At 50.5% G+C, this 15,839-nt stretch overlaps 1 protein-coding gene across 5 annotated transcripts in view; it reads left to right on the top strand.

Moving 5' to 3' along the window:
* LOC138581369 (uncharacterized) overlaps positions 1-15,839 on the top strand; it is a 3,536,879-nt gene that overhangs the window by 3,045,107 nt on the left and 475,933 nt on the right. The gene's annotated exons all lie outside the window — the stretch shown is intronic.

Here is a 15,839-nt window from a genome sequence, read left to right as displayed (position 1 = left end):
AGGGGAAGGGGAGGGGGGGAAGTGCAGTACAAGGTAAGTGGCGTAAAGTAATAAATAAATAGGGCCAGCTGGTGGCAAGTGCAAGGTAAGTGCAGAACAAGTGCTGGAAAGGGGGGGGGCTGTAGGGATACAGAGACAGTCCCGCAGTGCAGAGGGGATTCCAGGGCATCAGTGCAAGTGGAGAGTGGCTGGGCCCAGGACCGAGGCTGTTAAGAGTGGTCCAGTTGCAGGTTCAGTGCAGTTTTAGTGAAGAATATTAGCTGTTCAGCAGGGGAGAGGGAGAGAGAAAGCAGAAGCAAAGAGGAAGGTTTTGAGGTGCTTCCGGAACCGGAGATGGTTCTCCTCAAGTTTCAGGGAGGCAGGAAGGCTGTTCCAGAAGGAGGCCCCTGCCGCGGAGAGAGATCTACCCCCAGCTCGTTGCTTCGAGAAGCGGCTGACCCTGAGGGAGTTGGAGGCGGATGAGCGAAGGGCTCGGGAAGGAAGATATTTGGGAAGAGAGAGTTGAAGGTATTTAGGACCAAGGCCCCAGAAGGCCTTGTGGACAATGCAGAGGGTTTTGAACTTTATCCTCGCAGCCACTGGGAGCCAGTGTAGAGATTTCAGTCCTGGAGAGATACGGTCCCTGGGCTTGAGGCCAAGGACAAGTCTCGCAGTTCTGTTCTGGATGAGTTGCAGAGGGCGGAGAGTGGAGGCAGGCAGATTAAGATAGAGGCTGTTACAGTAATCCAGCTTCGAGAGAACCAAGGCTCGGGAGACAGTGAGTTTCTGGGGGAAGGAGAGGAAGGGAAGAATACCTCTGAGGAGGTGCAGCTGGTAGTGTGACTTCTTAGCGACGTCAGAAATATGAGGAGAGAAGGAGAGTGTGGAGTCGAAGATGACCCCAATGTTTTTTGCATTGCAGGTAGGAGCAGGGAGGGGGCCAAGAGAGGCAGGCCAGAGAGCTGCAGGGAAGGAGGGAGTGGGTGTACCAATGAGTAGAATCTCAGTCTTACTGGCATTAAGGCAGAGGTCATTGGCGGCACACCATTCCTGGATAGCAGACAGACAGTCAGAGATGAGGGAAGGAGAGGGGGAGGCTGAGGGTAGCCTGAAAATGAGCTGGGTATCGTCCGCATAGCACTGGAAATTAGGGCAGAGAGCGGCGATGCGGTGGGCAAGGAGTGCCAGATACTGGTTGAACAGCCAGGGAGAGAGATTAGATCCCTGGGGGACACCACAGGTGGAGAAAAAGATGTCGGAGAGGAAGGACCCCAGTTTATACTGTTCCTGCAATAAGTGTTCCACTGTTCTCATAAGTATATTATCCAGTTGACCTACTATGCGATTTCTTGCCGGGCATCATGATACAACTGTTTGGGTCTACTACCCTGTAAGCAATCCAAAAGTAACTATACTTTTGACTTCCCTAGAATTAATGTTAGATGTTCCAAATAAGGTGTTATGCTTTGATCTGTGAACCTGGAAGCATAATGTTGTGTTTTTATAATTGTGGTTATATATAATGTGATAGTACTTATTTACCCAACATTTACCTTGTTCTACTTGTATTTAAATAAACACTTTATTTTTTACAATACATAGTTTTTCAGTATTTCTTTGGACCATATGTGTACTACAATTTCTTTGTACTGATTCTACAACACTCTCTCTCTCTTAAGATAAGCCTGGTTGCTCTGTCTACGCTACCATATGCTCAGCTGGTACAGCCTTATACAAAGAGTGGAGTCTTATACTGTCTCAGTTGAATGGTTTTTACTAAGCCCTTAGCTGGACTTCAGAAAAACTGTCCTAACATATGCCCCGCAAAATTACAAATTATGTTGGAGAATCTTATCTATCAACATTTGAAAATGTGCTGGGGCACCATGCAACCCAAAGAGTAAGATTTTAAACTTATATAGACCTAGCGGGGTGGCAAATACGATCTTTTCTTTATCTGGTCCATGTAGGGGAACTTGCCAGTACCCTTTGATTAAGTCTATAGCGGACAAATATACAGCACTAACCATTTTGTTAATAAGATCGTCAATACAAAGAATTGGGTAGGTGTTGAAGGCTGAGATGTTATTCACCTTTTGGAAGTCTATACAGAACCTCCAACTTTTGTCTGGCTTTTCCACTAACACAATGGGTGAGGCCCACGGACGGGTAGATGCCTCAATTATGTTTGCCTGGAGCATTTGCTCTACTTCTTTGATGACAATATTTCTGTGGGCCTCAGGTAGTCGATACGGCTTGAGATGTACTACCTTGCTGGCAGGGGTGAGGATGTGATGGTATATTCCTTTCACCCTGCCAGGCTCTTCACAGAACACCTATGGGAATTGCTCTAGCAATGCAAGAAGATATTTTTGTTGTGTCTTATTGATATCAGTGGGAGTTAGAGCATTATGGTTCACCTATTCTGGTACTAAACAGGATAACACAGTGGCATTAGACTCAGAGGTGTTCTCCATCCACTCTTGTAATACGTTTATATGGTAAATTTTCATCTTGTGGCGATGGTCTGGCTGGGTGATCTTATAATTACAGGGTCCTCTCTTGGCCAATACCTCATATGGTCCATGCCATTTAGTAAGAAGCTTGTTATCTGAGGTAGGGAGAAGCACAAGGACTGTTTGCCCGATGGAAGAAGACCTAAGTGACACTTTCTTATCACAGGACAATTTCTGTTGACTTTGGGCTTAACCAAGATGATCTTGAACCAGAGATCGAGCAGTTGCCATATGTTCTTTTGACCGTCTGGGACAATGGTACTGGAGCTTCCTCCAATGTTTCCCGAAGCATATCTAAAACATCTGTGGCTTCTCACCCATACAATAGAAGGGTGAAAAACCAGTGGAGGCTTGAGGTATTTTCCTCATGGCAAAAAGAGCCCGCGGGATCATCTGATCCCAATTGGTTCCATCCTTGTCAACCAGCTTTCGAAGAATTGTCTTAAGGGTCTTCTTAAACCATTCAACTAATCCGTCCATTGGGGGTGGTAAACCGACATCCTCAAGGTGGTTATATGAAGTTGCTCTTTTACTTCCTCAATGAGCTCACTCATAAAGGTGGTGCCCTGGTCCGTTAAAATTGTCTTGGGGATGCCCACTTGAGAGAAGAAGGCAAGTGAATGCTTGAGTATCTGCTGAGTGGTCTTATTACGTGAGGGAAATGCCTCCAGATATTGGGTGGCATAGTAGGGTATCCCCACCATACATTTGTTCCCTAGCTTAAATTTTTTGAGAGGTCCAATGATGTCCATTCCAATCCTTGAAAATGGCACTTTGATGATGGGTAATGGATTTAAGGAAGCTGGTGGTGGTAAATGAGTAATGGTGCATTGACACATTTCACAGGTTTGAATGAAATGTTTTGTGTTGACATGTATCCCTGGCCAATAGAACTTGTTGGCCAAGGGACCCTGAGTCTTGGCTTGACCTAAATATCTTCCTGAGAGATGTGAGTATGCATTCTCAAGCACTATCTGTTTGTGACTTCGGGGCACCAATAGTTGTATTCTTGGCACCCCTTCAGAAGTAACATCCCCTCTACACAGAGATAGAGATAGAAAAATGGCCCTCCACCCTCCCGACCCTCAGGCTCAGGTACAACCTGTCGGAAGGCTTGCAGAATTAAAGGATCATTCCGCTAAGCAAAGGTCAAGTCTGGAGCATGTCAGAGCTTTCGTCATGGATGGCTGGTGTTTGGGTAGAAGTAGGTTGAGCATCAGCTTCCCCAAAGCCTAATGCCCCTCTTTCAGTAACATCTTTCTTGACCTTTTCTCTAGGAATAGGCAACATCACTCTCTCCAGTATTCCCTGGGCTATTTAGTCTCCTGCCTGGATCTGAAAGGCCCCCTCACCATGGTTATGGAGTAGTACCTTTACATTCCCTCTAAAATCAGCGTTGATCACCCTGGCAAGAACATCAATGCCAAAAGTCCATATAAGTCTTGACTTGGATGGCAACCTGATGTATGTTGCGGGTGGTCGAATGAGAACAAGATCAGTAGGGATAAGACATCTTTCTTTTGGTGGGATCAATTCTGTTTTGTTACTAGAAAGATCAAACCCAACAGACTGTCACGGCTCGCTCCCTTCGCTCCCGTTCCCGTCACTTGGGGGCATGTTTTGGGGTTTTTTCCCTACTGGACATTTCCTCCGAACCTTATGCTACAGTGCTGTGATGAATTGGGAGCGCTAAAACCTTATTTTCCAAGTTACTTCCCTTTCCGGATCCATTCCTGGTTTTTTGCAGCCAGCATGCTACTTTAATCTAATGACTATGCTTCCCAGAATGCCTGGCTCACTGCCTCACCTCCTCCCTTGCAGGACAAGGTTGGGTGGAGGATAGGCAACACCTGTGGCTGCAGGTGCAGCAGGCGGCACACCTGAGGGGTGTGCTCGTTAAGCAGCTTTAAAAGCCTCAGTTTACTTCAGTCCAGCGCTGGTCATTGTTGCAGTGTTCCTGTTGTTACTGGTCCCTTGTTCTTGGTTCCAAGTTTTTGTGCCTGGTTCCTAGTTGCTGTTTCTTGTTCCTCTGCCCTGGAATTCGAATTTATGTGCTTAAATGATTTCTGCTTTCTGGATTTCCCTTTCTGTCTTCCTCTGTCTGCAGGCAGCCTTTCTCTGTGCTTTACCCTTTGATGCTGCCCAATTTGCCTGTGTTCTCTGTTTCTTTGATGCTGTCCTTTGCTACTGAAAAACTTGATGCATTAGTCTTTCCCTTTATAGATTTAGCTTCCTGCCTTTTCTCCTTGGATGGGTGGGAAAGGTTTCCTTTTGTGATATCATTTTCCCTGCTCCTGATCCTTACTTTCTATTAGGATCCATTCCATGTTTTCCATTGCACTTCTACATTTATTTCCCATTGATTATTAGGTGTGGGGTGCTGTTGTAACTAGTCCCTGTGTGAATGCCTTTTGTTTTCCTCTCTATTCTAAATCACCTTTCCTACTTGCCCCTTGACTAGGGTCTTATGTATTTAGTTTCCTCCACCCATTGCTGTTATAGTCTTCAGGGTCCCTGTTTCATCAACTGGGTTTTGTGGGTTTACTGACATTCAAGTGGTCTTTCCGGTCCTCGTGAGTACTGTTTCTAAGTTCCTTATTCAGTATCATTCAGAGTGTCAGCTCACAGATCCTGTCCTTGCTTGCCCTCTACGTGGGCTTAGCGCTGTCAGTATCTGTAATAGCATAGTAGGTAAGGAGTTTGCCGACTTTCCTTTCAGTCATAAGGAGGTTCTAAGTGCTTACCCCACATCCCTTTTCATATATTGGTATTATTGTTTCACTCTATTTGCACTCCTGGGTTTTAGTATACATGAGTCTTGGGTATTGTATGCACGTAGTTAGATTCAAAGTTGTTCACTGTGCGATTCCGTGCACATTTCCCTTGCCATATTCATTGCCTTCTTCCTTTCTTAACAGAATGACCAGCCGTTATTCCCGTTTGAATATGGCCAGTTTAAGAAAGAAAGGCAGCAATGCCACTAACACGTTTGTACAGAAAGCTTCCCTTAAGTTTACCTGTGACAATCAAATCACCGATCCTGATTTAAATGAACTCCTTGTTACAAATGGGTATTTTTACGTGCAAAGTATTTTTCCCACAGGATGGCCCATCGTACATTGCCTGATCCTAGTTCTGTCTTTAATTTTGATCCAGATTCTATGTCCGCACAAGCCTTAGCAGCGGAAAACAACACACTGCAAGATTTACTACACACGAGTACGTCTGTTGTTGAACCCCATGATTCCGGTTGTGCTTTACCTCAGATTGAAAAGTTTCATGATCCAAACATAAAGAATGGAGGGGTTCATTGCATATCTTCTGTTTTCAGCCCTCAGTCTACTGCTTACTCCTCTGCACAAGTACTTACTGTAGTCCCTAATGCCAAGAGGTCTGATGTCAGTAGTCTGCTTAAGGGAAACACAGACCAAGTCGGTAAGAGAGAGTATAGATCACAAAACCTGCAAGCAGTAAATGACAATGTACAATCAGTGCACATCCGGATGGCGAGGGCAGGATCCAGCCCTGATGCCACCATGCCTTCCCCTGTGCCTACTGATAGGGATGTACAGTTAAGGCGGGACATGCTAAAAGCTGAACTTGAGGAGTTAAAACAAGAATACATTACTTTACAAGAGGAGAATAAAACCTTACAGTCTTTTCTGAATACACCTCAAACTTTATCCGTTGATGAAGTGAATACTGTTCAGTCCCTGAGTGCGGAGGTTTTTGTAGGTCATGATACTTGTCAATATGTAAAATCTATTGGGAGTGAAAGTCCTTTTTCTAGCACAGCACTTATTCAGGGCACAGGTTCTGACAATTGTTCTACCGTTTGTCAGGAATTGCTGTTAGATGAGGATTTACAAGCCACTCCTTGACCTAAGATTTCCTGTGTAGCAGTTTGCCATAATTCTGAGCTTGAACACATACATGCTTCTGATTTCCAAACACAATCCACAATGGTGGCATACACAGAATCAGTCACTACTGTAGGCTTAGGTTCTGCCCTTGATCTAGCTGCTGAGACTGAAGTAGACATTCAAGCTGATGTGGAAAAAGATGCTACCTCTGTGTTCGCTCCTCCTTCTGCCAATTGTCGTCACAACGAACAGTCAAAGACAGTACAGAATTCATGTTTTGATGGACTCATTCCACAGTATACTGAACCAAAGACCCAGCAGGCAATTCCTGAACTGTTGATTGTCAATATGCCACTTTCAGAAGCTAAGACAGAGGAATGGACATTTGAAGAAATCCTGATTAACAGAGACTTTACTATGGTGATTCCTCTGGTTGATTTTGACTTCTACAAAGGAAGAGACTCTGTGTCATCCACTAAGGAGAGGGACGGCAGGGGTACAGCTCAGTCTTTAGTTACTGGTCCCAAGGAGTCAGCCGCCCTAAAGGTGCTTTCCATTCCTGAGCCACAAATGTGTCTGTCGACTTCTGGGACTTCAGTCTGTCCCCCTACAACTATTGACTCTTCGATTATCCAGTCCACGGCTCCGCATTCATCGTTGTAAAACGTGTCTTCAATCAATGAACAATTGTTATGTCTGCCAGTCACTCAAGAGCCTTCACCATGTACGTGGTCAGAGCCAAAGACCTTGACAAGTTTGTCTTCAGCTAACGAGAGGGCTCGAGCTTGCATGCCCTCAGCCTCAGAATTTCCTCTGACATGCCTGTTTTCGGCTACAGTGACTCATTCAGTGGATTATCCTTCAGCCATGGAGCCTCCGGTGGCACATCCTGAGTGTCTGTCTTCGGTCCCAGAGCCTACTGCTAGTTTGGCTTCAGTTTATGAGAGACCTGTATCCTGCTCAGCCTCGCTGCCAATATCGGAGGTGCACCTGTCTACTCTGTCTGATCATGTTGCATATTCTTCTACTTCAGAGTTACCTCCTGAATCCCAACAATTTATTACGGATGAACGTCCAGCCTGCCCTTCTTATGCTTCAGGAGGATCACCAGAAGGCCTGCCTTTTACACAAGTTGATTCTCCCAACTGCTTGACTGTAGAATCAGCGCCTCCCGAATATGCAACATCTGAGTCTGTGACTTCTGCCAGCTCTCTCTTCAGAAATATCAAGCTGGATCACGACTCGGGAGGGCCTTACATGCAAGGCCGTTGGACTTGCCTGGAGTGTTACGAGAGGGAGACGGATACCATCCGCCATGGCCCAGACACCGAACAAGTAGCCGACCAGGATAACAGGCTGGATGGTTCGCATTTGGGGGCCGGTTTGGATAAGCCGCTTGACAGCCTTTTTGTTGCCGGATCCCACATGAGCCTGAGGGAGGGGACGGGCATGGCCCCCCAGCTGCTGCACCATCCGGGTGCTAGTAGCCAAAGCAAGGGTATGACTGCTGCAGTTCAAGATGTGCCTGTTATTGCTCCTGCTCGAGTGTGCCTGATGTACCAAGTACTGCGTCTATCACTCCTATCGGTATGCCAAACGTCCCTGGGTTGTATCCCACGTGCAACAAGGTGGCTACATGACTGACACCAGGAGTGCCAGCCTCAGACAACCCATTGGACTTCCAGGCCCCCAAGGCGTGGAACAGATGCAGTCGAACCTTGGTCACCCTCAACCACAGGCCTTTAACCAGATGGATGATGGGAGAAGATCCGAACCTCTACCTCGGCCGTCACCTTCTTTTTCTGAACATGAACATTTCCTGAAACCTGCCATTTTCTCACCTCCTGTGTGTCCGCTCTCAAAAGGGAGGCTACCAGAGCATCTACCATTGTCTAAAGCATGTTGTACCAGCCTGCCTCCCTCCTCAATGATGTATGAGTGTTCGCTCCCAGAGACTGAGCTTCCTGGACCTTCCAACTCTGCTTCGGGTCCTGCAAGTCCTTCATGCCTTTCTTCGACCCATGAGTCTCTTCCTCACCGAAAACCTGCCGATGGCTCTTCTAGACTGCGGCCTGATTCTATTCATTCCAGTCCCTCTGCTTTTGCCCGCGGGTCATCGTTTCCGTCAGTGCCACCTCCGAAGACAAAGCGCTCCTGTCATGGAAGGAAGATGTTTTGTGCGGGTGACGGCCGCCTGGAGTCGGCCGTGGGAGGGGGTATAGTGGCACGGCTCGCTCCCTTCGCTCCCGTTCCCGTCACTTGGGGGCATGTTTTGGGTTTTTTTCCCTGCTGGACATTTCCTCCGAACCTTATGCTACAGTGCTGTGATGAATTGGGAGCGCTAAAACCTTATTTTCCAAGTTACTTCCCTTCCGGATCCATTCCTGGTTTTTTGCAGCCAGCATGCTACTTTAATCTAATGACTATGCTTCCCAGAATGCCTGGCTCACTGCCTCACCTCCTCCCTTGCAGGACAAGGTTGGGTGGAGGATAGGCAACACCTGTGGCTGCAGGTGCAGCAGGCGGCACACCTGAGGAGTGTGCTAGTTAAGCAGCTTTAAAAGCCTCAGTTTACTTCAGTCCAGCGCTGGTCATTGTTGCAGTGTTCCTGTTGTGACTGGTCCCTTGTTCTTGGTTCCTAGTTTTTGTGCCTGGTTCCTAGTTCCTGTTTCTTGTTCCTCTGCCCTGGAATTCGAATTTATGTGCTTAATTGATTTCTGCTTTCTGGATTTCCCTTTCTGTCTTCCTCTGTCTGCAGGCAGCCTGCCTCTGTGCTTTACCCTTTGATGCTGCCCAATTTGCCTGTGTTCTCTGTTTCTTTGATGCTGTCCTTTGCTACTGAAAAACTTGATGCATTAGTCTTTCCCTTTATAGATTTAGCTTCCTGCCTTTTCTTCTTGGATGGGTGGGAAAGGTTTCCTTTTGTGATATCATTTTCCCTGCTCCTGATCCTTACTTTCTATTAGGATCCAGTCCATGTTTTCCATTGCACTTCTACATTTATTTCCCATTGATTATTAGGTGTGGGGTGCTGTTGTAACTAGTCCCTGTGTGAATGCCCTTTGCTTTCCTCTCTATTCTAAATCACCTTTCCTACTTGCCCCTTGACTAGGGTCTTATGTATTTATATATAAATTCATGGAATAATTAGCGCGGCGCAAGTGGCGAAAAACGTGCGAATCGCAGTGGAATAGCGAAAATCGCAGTGCAAGTGCGAAAATCGCACGAAAAGCGGCGCACATCGATTCATGGAAGGCCGTGCGCGAGAAAATCATCGGATGTGCGATAATAAAGTGCGCGGCGCACGTTAGCGCACAGGCCACCTAACTGCGTGCGCCAGGTCACAGCGAAAATCGCACAGGCCACAGCGAAAATCGCACATAGCGCGGCGCACGCAACAGAAGTAGGCGGAACATGGGGCGTAACACTCGGAATGGGGAACAACTTGCCAAAATGTGGGCGTCACGGGGGAAGTACAGGGTACAAGTGCGCGGAACGCCCACACGCTCGCCTACAACACGTATTCATGGAATAGAATAGGGCAAAAAAGCGCACGCTCAAACCAGCGCACAGGCACAAACACGACCGCCACAAGAAAGCAGGCGGTAGCGTCTCTGCGCCTGTAAGAAATGTGCGCCAAAAGGTGCGGCAAAAAATAGCACCTATATATTGCCATGATGAATGTCCCATACTGTGGCCCTCCAGGACAAATGACGTGCAAAGGGGTACCCACAAACACGGACACCCGCTGACAAAAAATACGTGTGCGTGTATACCGGGGTGCGTGGGAAGTCTCACACGCGAATTGGCAGGGCATGTGAATTCCAGGGGTTTGCGGGAAGTTCCACACGCTATTTGTCAGGGTACGTGGATTACAGGGGTGCGCGGGAAGTTCCACACGCGATTTGGCCGTGTACGTGGATTCCAGGGGTGCGCGGGAAGTTCCACACGCGATTTGGCCGGGTACGTGGATTTCAGGGGTGCGCGGGAAGTTCCACACGCGATTTGTCAGGGTACGTGGATTTCAGTGGTGCGCAGGAAGTTCCACACGCGATTTGGCCGTGTACGTGGATTTCAGGGGTGCGCGGGAAGTACCACACACGATTTGGCCGGGTACGTGGATTTCAGGGGTGCGCGGGAAGTTCCACACGCGATTTGTCAGGGTACGTGGATTTCAGGGGTGCGCGGGAAGTTCCACACACGATTTGGCCGTGTACGTGGATTTCAGGGGTGCGCGGGAAGTCCCACACGCGATTTGGCCGGATACGTAGATTTCAGGGGTGCGTGGGAAGTTCCACACGCGATTTGTCAGGGTACGTGGATTTCAGTTGTGCGCGGGAAATTCTACACGCGATTTGGCTGTGTGCTCCCAGGTATTCCCTGTACACCCTCCACGGCCCCTGCAGGCAGCACACACCACAGGGGACTACCCTGCACACCTGCTCATGTCACCCAGCACCCCCACCGCCCAGCATCCAGGGGCACCCTCCACCAGGCCCCCACTCATGTCTCCCACCACCCCCACCCCCCAGCCACCATGGGCAGCCCCCACCAGGCCCCCACCCATGTCTCCCACCACCCCCACCCCCCAGCCACCATAGGCAGCCTCCACCAGGCCCCCACCCATGTCTCCCACCAGCCCCACCCCCCAGCCACCATGGGCAGCCTCCACCAGGCCCCCACCCATGTCTCCCACCACCCCCACCCCCCGGCCACCAGGGGCAGCCTCCACCAGGCCCCCACCCATGTCCCCCTGCACCCAGGTCCTCACAATCACCAACCATGTGCGTAATGGTCAGCCTCCACAGCCAAAAGGCCCTACCAAGTAACCCATTCACCCACATGGAAATGAAAATTACATGTTACACCCCCAACGTACATAAAGCAAATGAACCCATGTCTGTCACACACAATGGTTGCAAATGAATTTGAAAACACCCAACATGACATGCATGAAACCAATGAGATGATACCACACAGTGAAGTATGAAAACAAAAATGTATTAAAAAAATATGAATGCAAATGAAATGAAACAAACTACAATGCCAATGAAAAAAAGAAAAGGTGCATGTCCGTCCCAAAAAATGAAAAACACCAAATCCAAAAAAAATGTACTTCAAAGTCACATTAAAAATGAAATCAATCCGACAGAAAAAAAATAAAATCCAAACACCATTGCTCCATTGAGAAGAAAAAATAAAACAATCCAATGAAGAACTATGTACAAAATATCCAAGGGTCCATGAGCCCAACTGAACAAAGGAAACCTACAAAAAACCCTAACAAAAATGCAACTATATACAAAAAGTGGAGCTGTGTCCGTCGACTCCAAATCATAAGAACAAACAAATGAAACCTAAAACTAAAGAACTATATACAAAGGCGGCGGGCAAGTCCAGTGGCTCACTCCGTAGTGTTCCGGGCCAGGGCATCATCAAACTCCTCGTCTATGTCCCGGAGGCGGTCCTGTTCCATGGCCCCGAGGGTTGACGCCATCTGCTCCTCCAACCCCCTGCGGATTGCCTCGAGGCACTCGGCCCACCTCAGGGCCCTCCGCATGGAGTTCTCCGCCCTGACAATCGTGAGCCGCTCCTCTTCCGCCCGCCGCCGCTCCGCACCTATCTGCTGGCCCAACCGCAGCCACACGGAAGACACTTCCTGTCCTGGGTCCTCCTGCCCTCCGGCCGATGCCTGCCCCTCCGATGTTGATGGCCCCGAGCCATGATGCCTCCCACGTTGACTCTGCTGCTGCCTCCGACGCAACTGCCTCTGCCAGCACGACGGCATCCAGGCCGTCGTGCACGTGCCCTGCCTGATGATGCCGGCACATCCTCCATCTGCTGGGGTACAGTTGCTGTGGTGTCCACCCCTGCTTGACCTCCGACTCCCGACTGTGGCAGGGATGGGATCCCCACCGAGCTGGCTGCATAGGTCAGGGCAGGTCCACAGGGGGCCCTGGTGGCATCTGGGCCGGAAGACGGCAAGGAGAACGACTGGCGTATAGCCTCCACAGAGGAGGAGAGGGCCGCCAGATTGGCCGAAACATGCAGGAAACCCCCGAACATGGAAGATCCCAATTGGGCCACGTCGGCACGGTGCTCTTCGTGATGATGTGCGTGCTCCTCCCGGGAAGCACGCACGTCATCACAAATTGCACCCGCGCGCATCGCAACCCCAATCAGGACCTTCTCCATACGGACACGGGTCCCCTCGTCCGCAGGTGGAGGGGAGTCAGGTGACATGGACATCCCCTCTACCTGCGGACGGGCCTGGGACGGGGCAACCCTGCTGGTGCATGGTGGTGCACTCACAGGGTCAGGGACAGTGACATGCACAGGCCCCTCCACGGTGACCTGTGCTGCCTCCTGCCCCTGGCCCTGGACTGCACCTCTTGCACCAGCAGGGATGCCCCCACCAGGCCCCATGTGTGCCCTTGTGGCGGCCTCCTCCTCCTCTGTGGAAACCACCAACCTGGATGGCTCCTCACCGTCTTCCACCGTAGCAGGCCCCTGTGGGGGCTCACCCACCCCTTCCGCTGCAGCCGTGGGGGCATCCCCGCCGCCTTGCTCCACAGCGCCGTCTCCGCCCTCTTCTTCACTAGCCGCTGCGTAGAGGGAGACAAAGAACACAAGCATCAGGGTACTGTACAATGGTCCCCTAGACAGGAAGCAATAGCAGATGAGTACCACTGTCAAAGTACACTTCCATCATGTCCCTCCACAACACATGGGTCAGTCCAGGCAAAACACACACAGTAACAGGCATGGTGCATGCCATGGACATTTCCATACATGTCCAATGGACTCTTGAAACATACAATGATATGGAACTCACATGCATCATGGGTCATGCCTATCACATGCACACACTTCACCTCAGTCACATCCATCTGGCCCCATACACCCCAAACACAGTGGATACAAGGGTAACTAGGCTGCATCAGTGAATCTGTGCATTGTCACACACATGTGTCATGCATCCATGGCATGCACAAGTCACAGACACGCAGGTCAGGCACACAGACATGGCTACCATATATGTACCTGCCATCAGCACCCATCCCTCACCCCCACCCATGTCCAGGAACAGAGACTGGCATGCTCTCATGTCTAAAATCTGCATAGGGCTCCCCATGTGGCATTTAAACACATGCAACAACCATGTGGTTCACACATCACTGGTCGCACATGCATTACCATGATGTCCTTGCACACATACATGCATACATGGCCTATGTCACACATACAGGCAAGTATCAGAGAACCAGCACACCGCAACATGCCCTGTCTCACACAGCAATGCTTGGACACTTACCGCTCAACTCCAGACAGGTCTCCCTCTCAAGGATCTGGGCATGGAGCGCTGGGCGTACGCGTTCCAGGACCCTCATCTGGATGGAACTCATGCGGCCCCGGCCCCCCTCCACGAGGTGCCGGGCCTTCACAAGGGTCCTGGACCTCAAGTCCTCCCAGGGCTTCTTGATCTTCTGGACGTCGCGGGTTGCCACCCCCTCCGCGTTGATGGCAACCACACAGTCGGCCCAGATCCTCTCCCGTCCTTCCTTGCTGGCGCGGGACGATCCAAAGAGGGCATCATACTGCCCCAGGACATGCTCCACCAGGACACCAACTTCGGTGGCAGTGAAGCTGGTGCCCCTCTGCCCCTCTGGCCTGGGGTTGCCACTGGTGCCAGATGTGGAAGTGCCCGACATGGCAACCCCAGAGGCAGGTGTGGGTGGGCAACTGGGTCCTGGGGCTGGGCTGTGGAGCGATGTAATCCCAGTCGGGAGTCTTCAGTTCCAGCAGGGGTGGACACAGCAACTGGACCCCTGCAGATGGCTGATGTGCAGGCACCAAATGGCAGGGCACGGTGGCAGCAGGCAGGCAGGCAGGCAGGCAGCAGCAGATGGCACGTGGGAGGCTGCTCGGGGCACTGGGGGGCAGTAATTCGGCCTTCTGGCAGGAGCGTGGTCTTCCGTGTGTTTTCGCGTGGCCAGCTTGATACGGAGTGATTTGGCACGTGAAAATCCTGCACGTCAGCGTGAAATTCGAGGAAAGGCCCTTAGCGCGTAAGCGCGTCAGCACGCATACGCGATTCTATTGGACCAAAGGCCCTCAGCGTGTAAGCGCGTCTGTGACGTGACCCGCACGGGTGTTTCCCACACAGCAGGTGATGACAGAGCACACGTGGAAAGACTGCACGTCAGAGTGTCATCGCGTGTAATTGGACAGCACGTCAGAGTGTCATCACGTGTAATTGGACAAAAGTGCGCGTACACGCGATTGGCCTATGTACGTGTATATCAGGGGTGCGCGGGCACTTACACACGCAAGTACGTCAGCGCACCTGTATCCCGGGGTGCGCGGGAATTTCCACACGCTATTGGACTGGGTACTGGATTTCAGGGGTGCACGGGTCACACGCTCGCCTACAACACGCGCAACGCATAAATTTGCGCGCTAACAAAATAACAAGCTCAGACCCAGGATGAACATACCGTTCCTAGCAGCAGTGGGCGTGGGCTACCAAAGGAGGAGGAGGAGGATAGTCGGGGCCAGAATATTCACACCCAGAACCAGCCTTTTCGGGATGCCTGATGACCAGGTGTATGGGAGGTACAGGTTTCCACCACACATAATACTGGACCTGGTGAGTGAGTGGGAGGATGACCTCACATCACCCACCCTGTGCTCCCAAGCACTCAGCCCCCTGGGGAAGGTCCTCAATGTACTGCACTTCTTAGCCACTGGATCATTTCAGCGGACAAGTGCCATAGTGGGTGGGGTATCACAGGCCACCCAGTCACGCTGCCTACACCAGGTCTTGAACATCATCGCTGCACGCCCATCAGTCCGCAGGCACATATGCCTGCCCAGAACACCTGCAGAAAGGCATGTTGCCGCCCTGGATTTTTACGGTGTGGCACGATTCCCCAAAGTGCTAGGTGCCATCGACTGCACCCATGTGGCTCTATGTCCCCCCAGGGCATCAGAGCACATCTATAGGAACCGCAAGCACTGGCATTCCATCAACGTGCAGGTAGTATGTAATGCCAAGGGAATCATCACCTCAGTATATGCCAACTATCCCGGGTCCACCCACGACAGCTTCATTTACCGAATGTCCACCCTAAGCCGGGACCTAGAAGCTGGGCAGCATGGCGATACATGGCTGCTTGGTGAGTATGAATGCCACTGCACATGCATGCATGTCAGATACTGAGCAAGGTCAGAACCCCACCAATGATACCAATCACCACCTCCACAGGGGACAGTGCCTACCCTCTCAGCCCCCACATGATGATGCCAATTCGGAACCCCACCATGCCACCCCAGGTAAGATATAACACAGCCCACATTACAACCCGGGGCATAGTGGAGCGCACATTCTGAGTGCTAAAGTCACGCTTTCGCTCCCTTGACCGTTCTGGCGGGCAGCTGTTGTACGCTCCCCCAGTAGTGTGCAGGATCATAGTGGCAG

Source organism: Ambystoma mexicanum, chromosome 3p (genome assembly GCF_040938575.1).
Source record: "Ambystoma mexicanum isolate Mex_15411 chromosome 3p, UKY_AmexF1_1, whole genome shotgun sequence".
Taxonomy (NCBI): Eukaryota; Metazoa; Chordata; class Amphibia; order Caudata; family Ambystomatidae; genus Ambystoma; species Ambystoma mexicanum.
The sequence above is the reverse complement of the archived record's forward strand: the minus strand, read 5'-3'. Positions and strand labels throughout refer to the sequence as shown.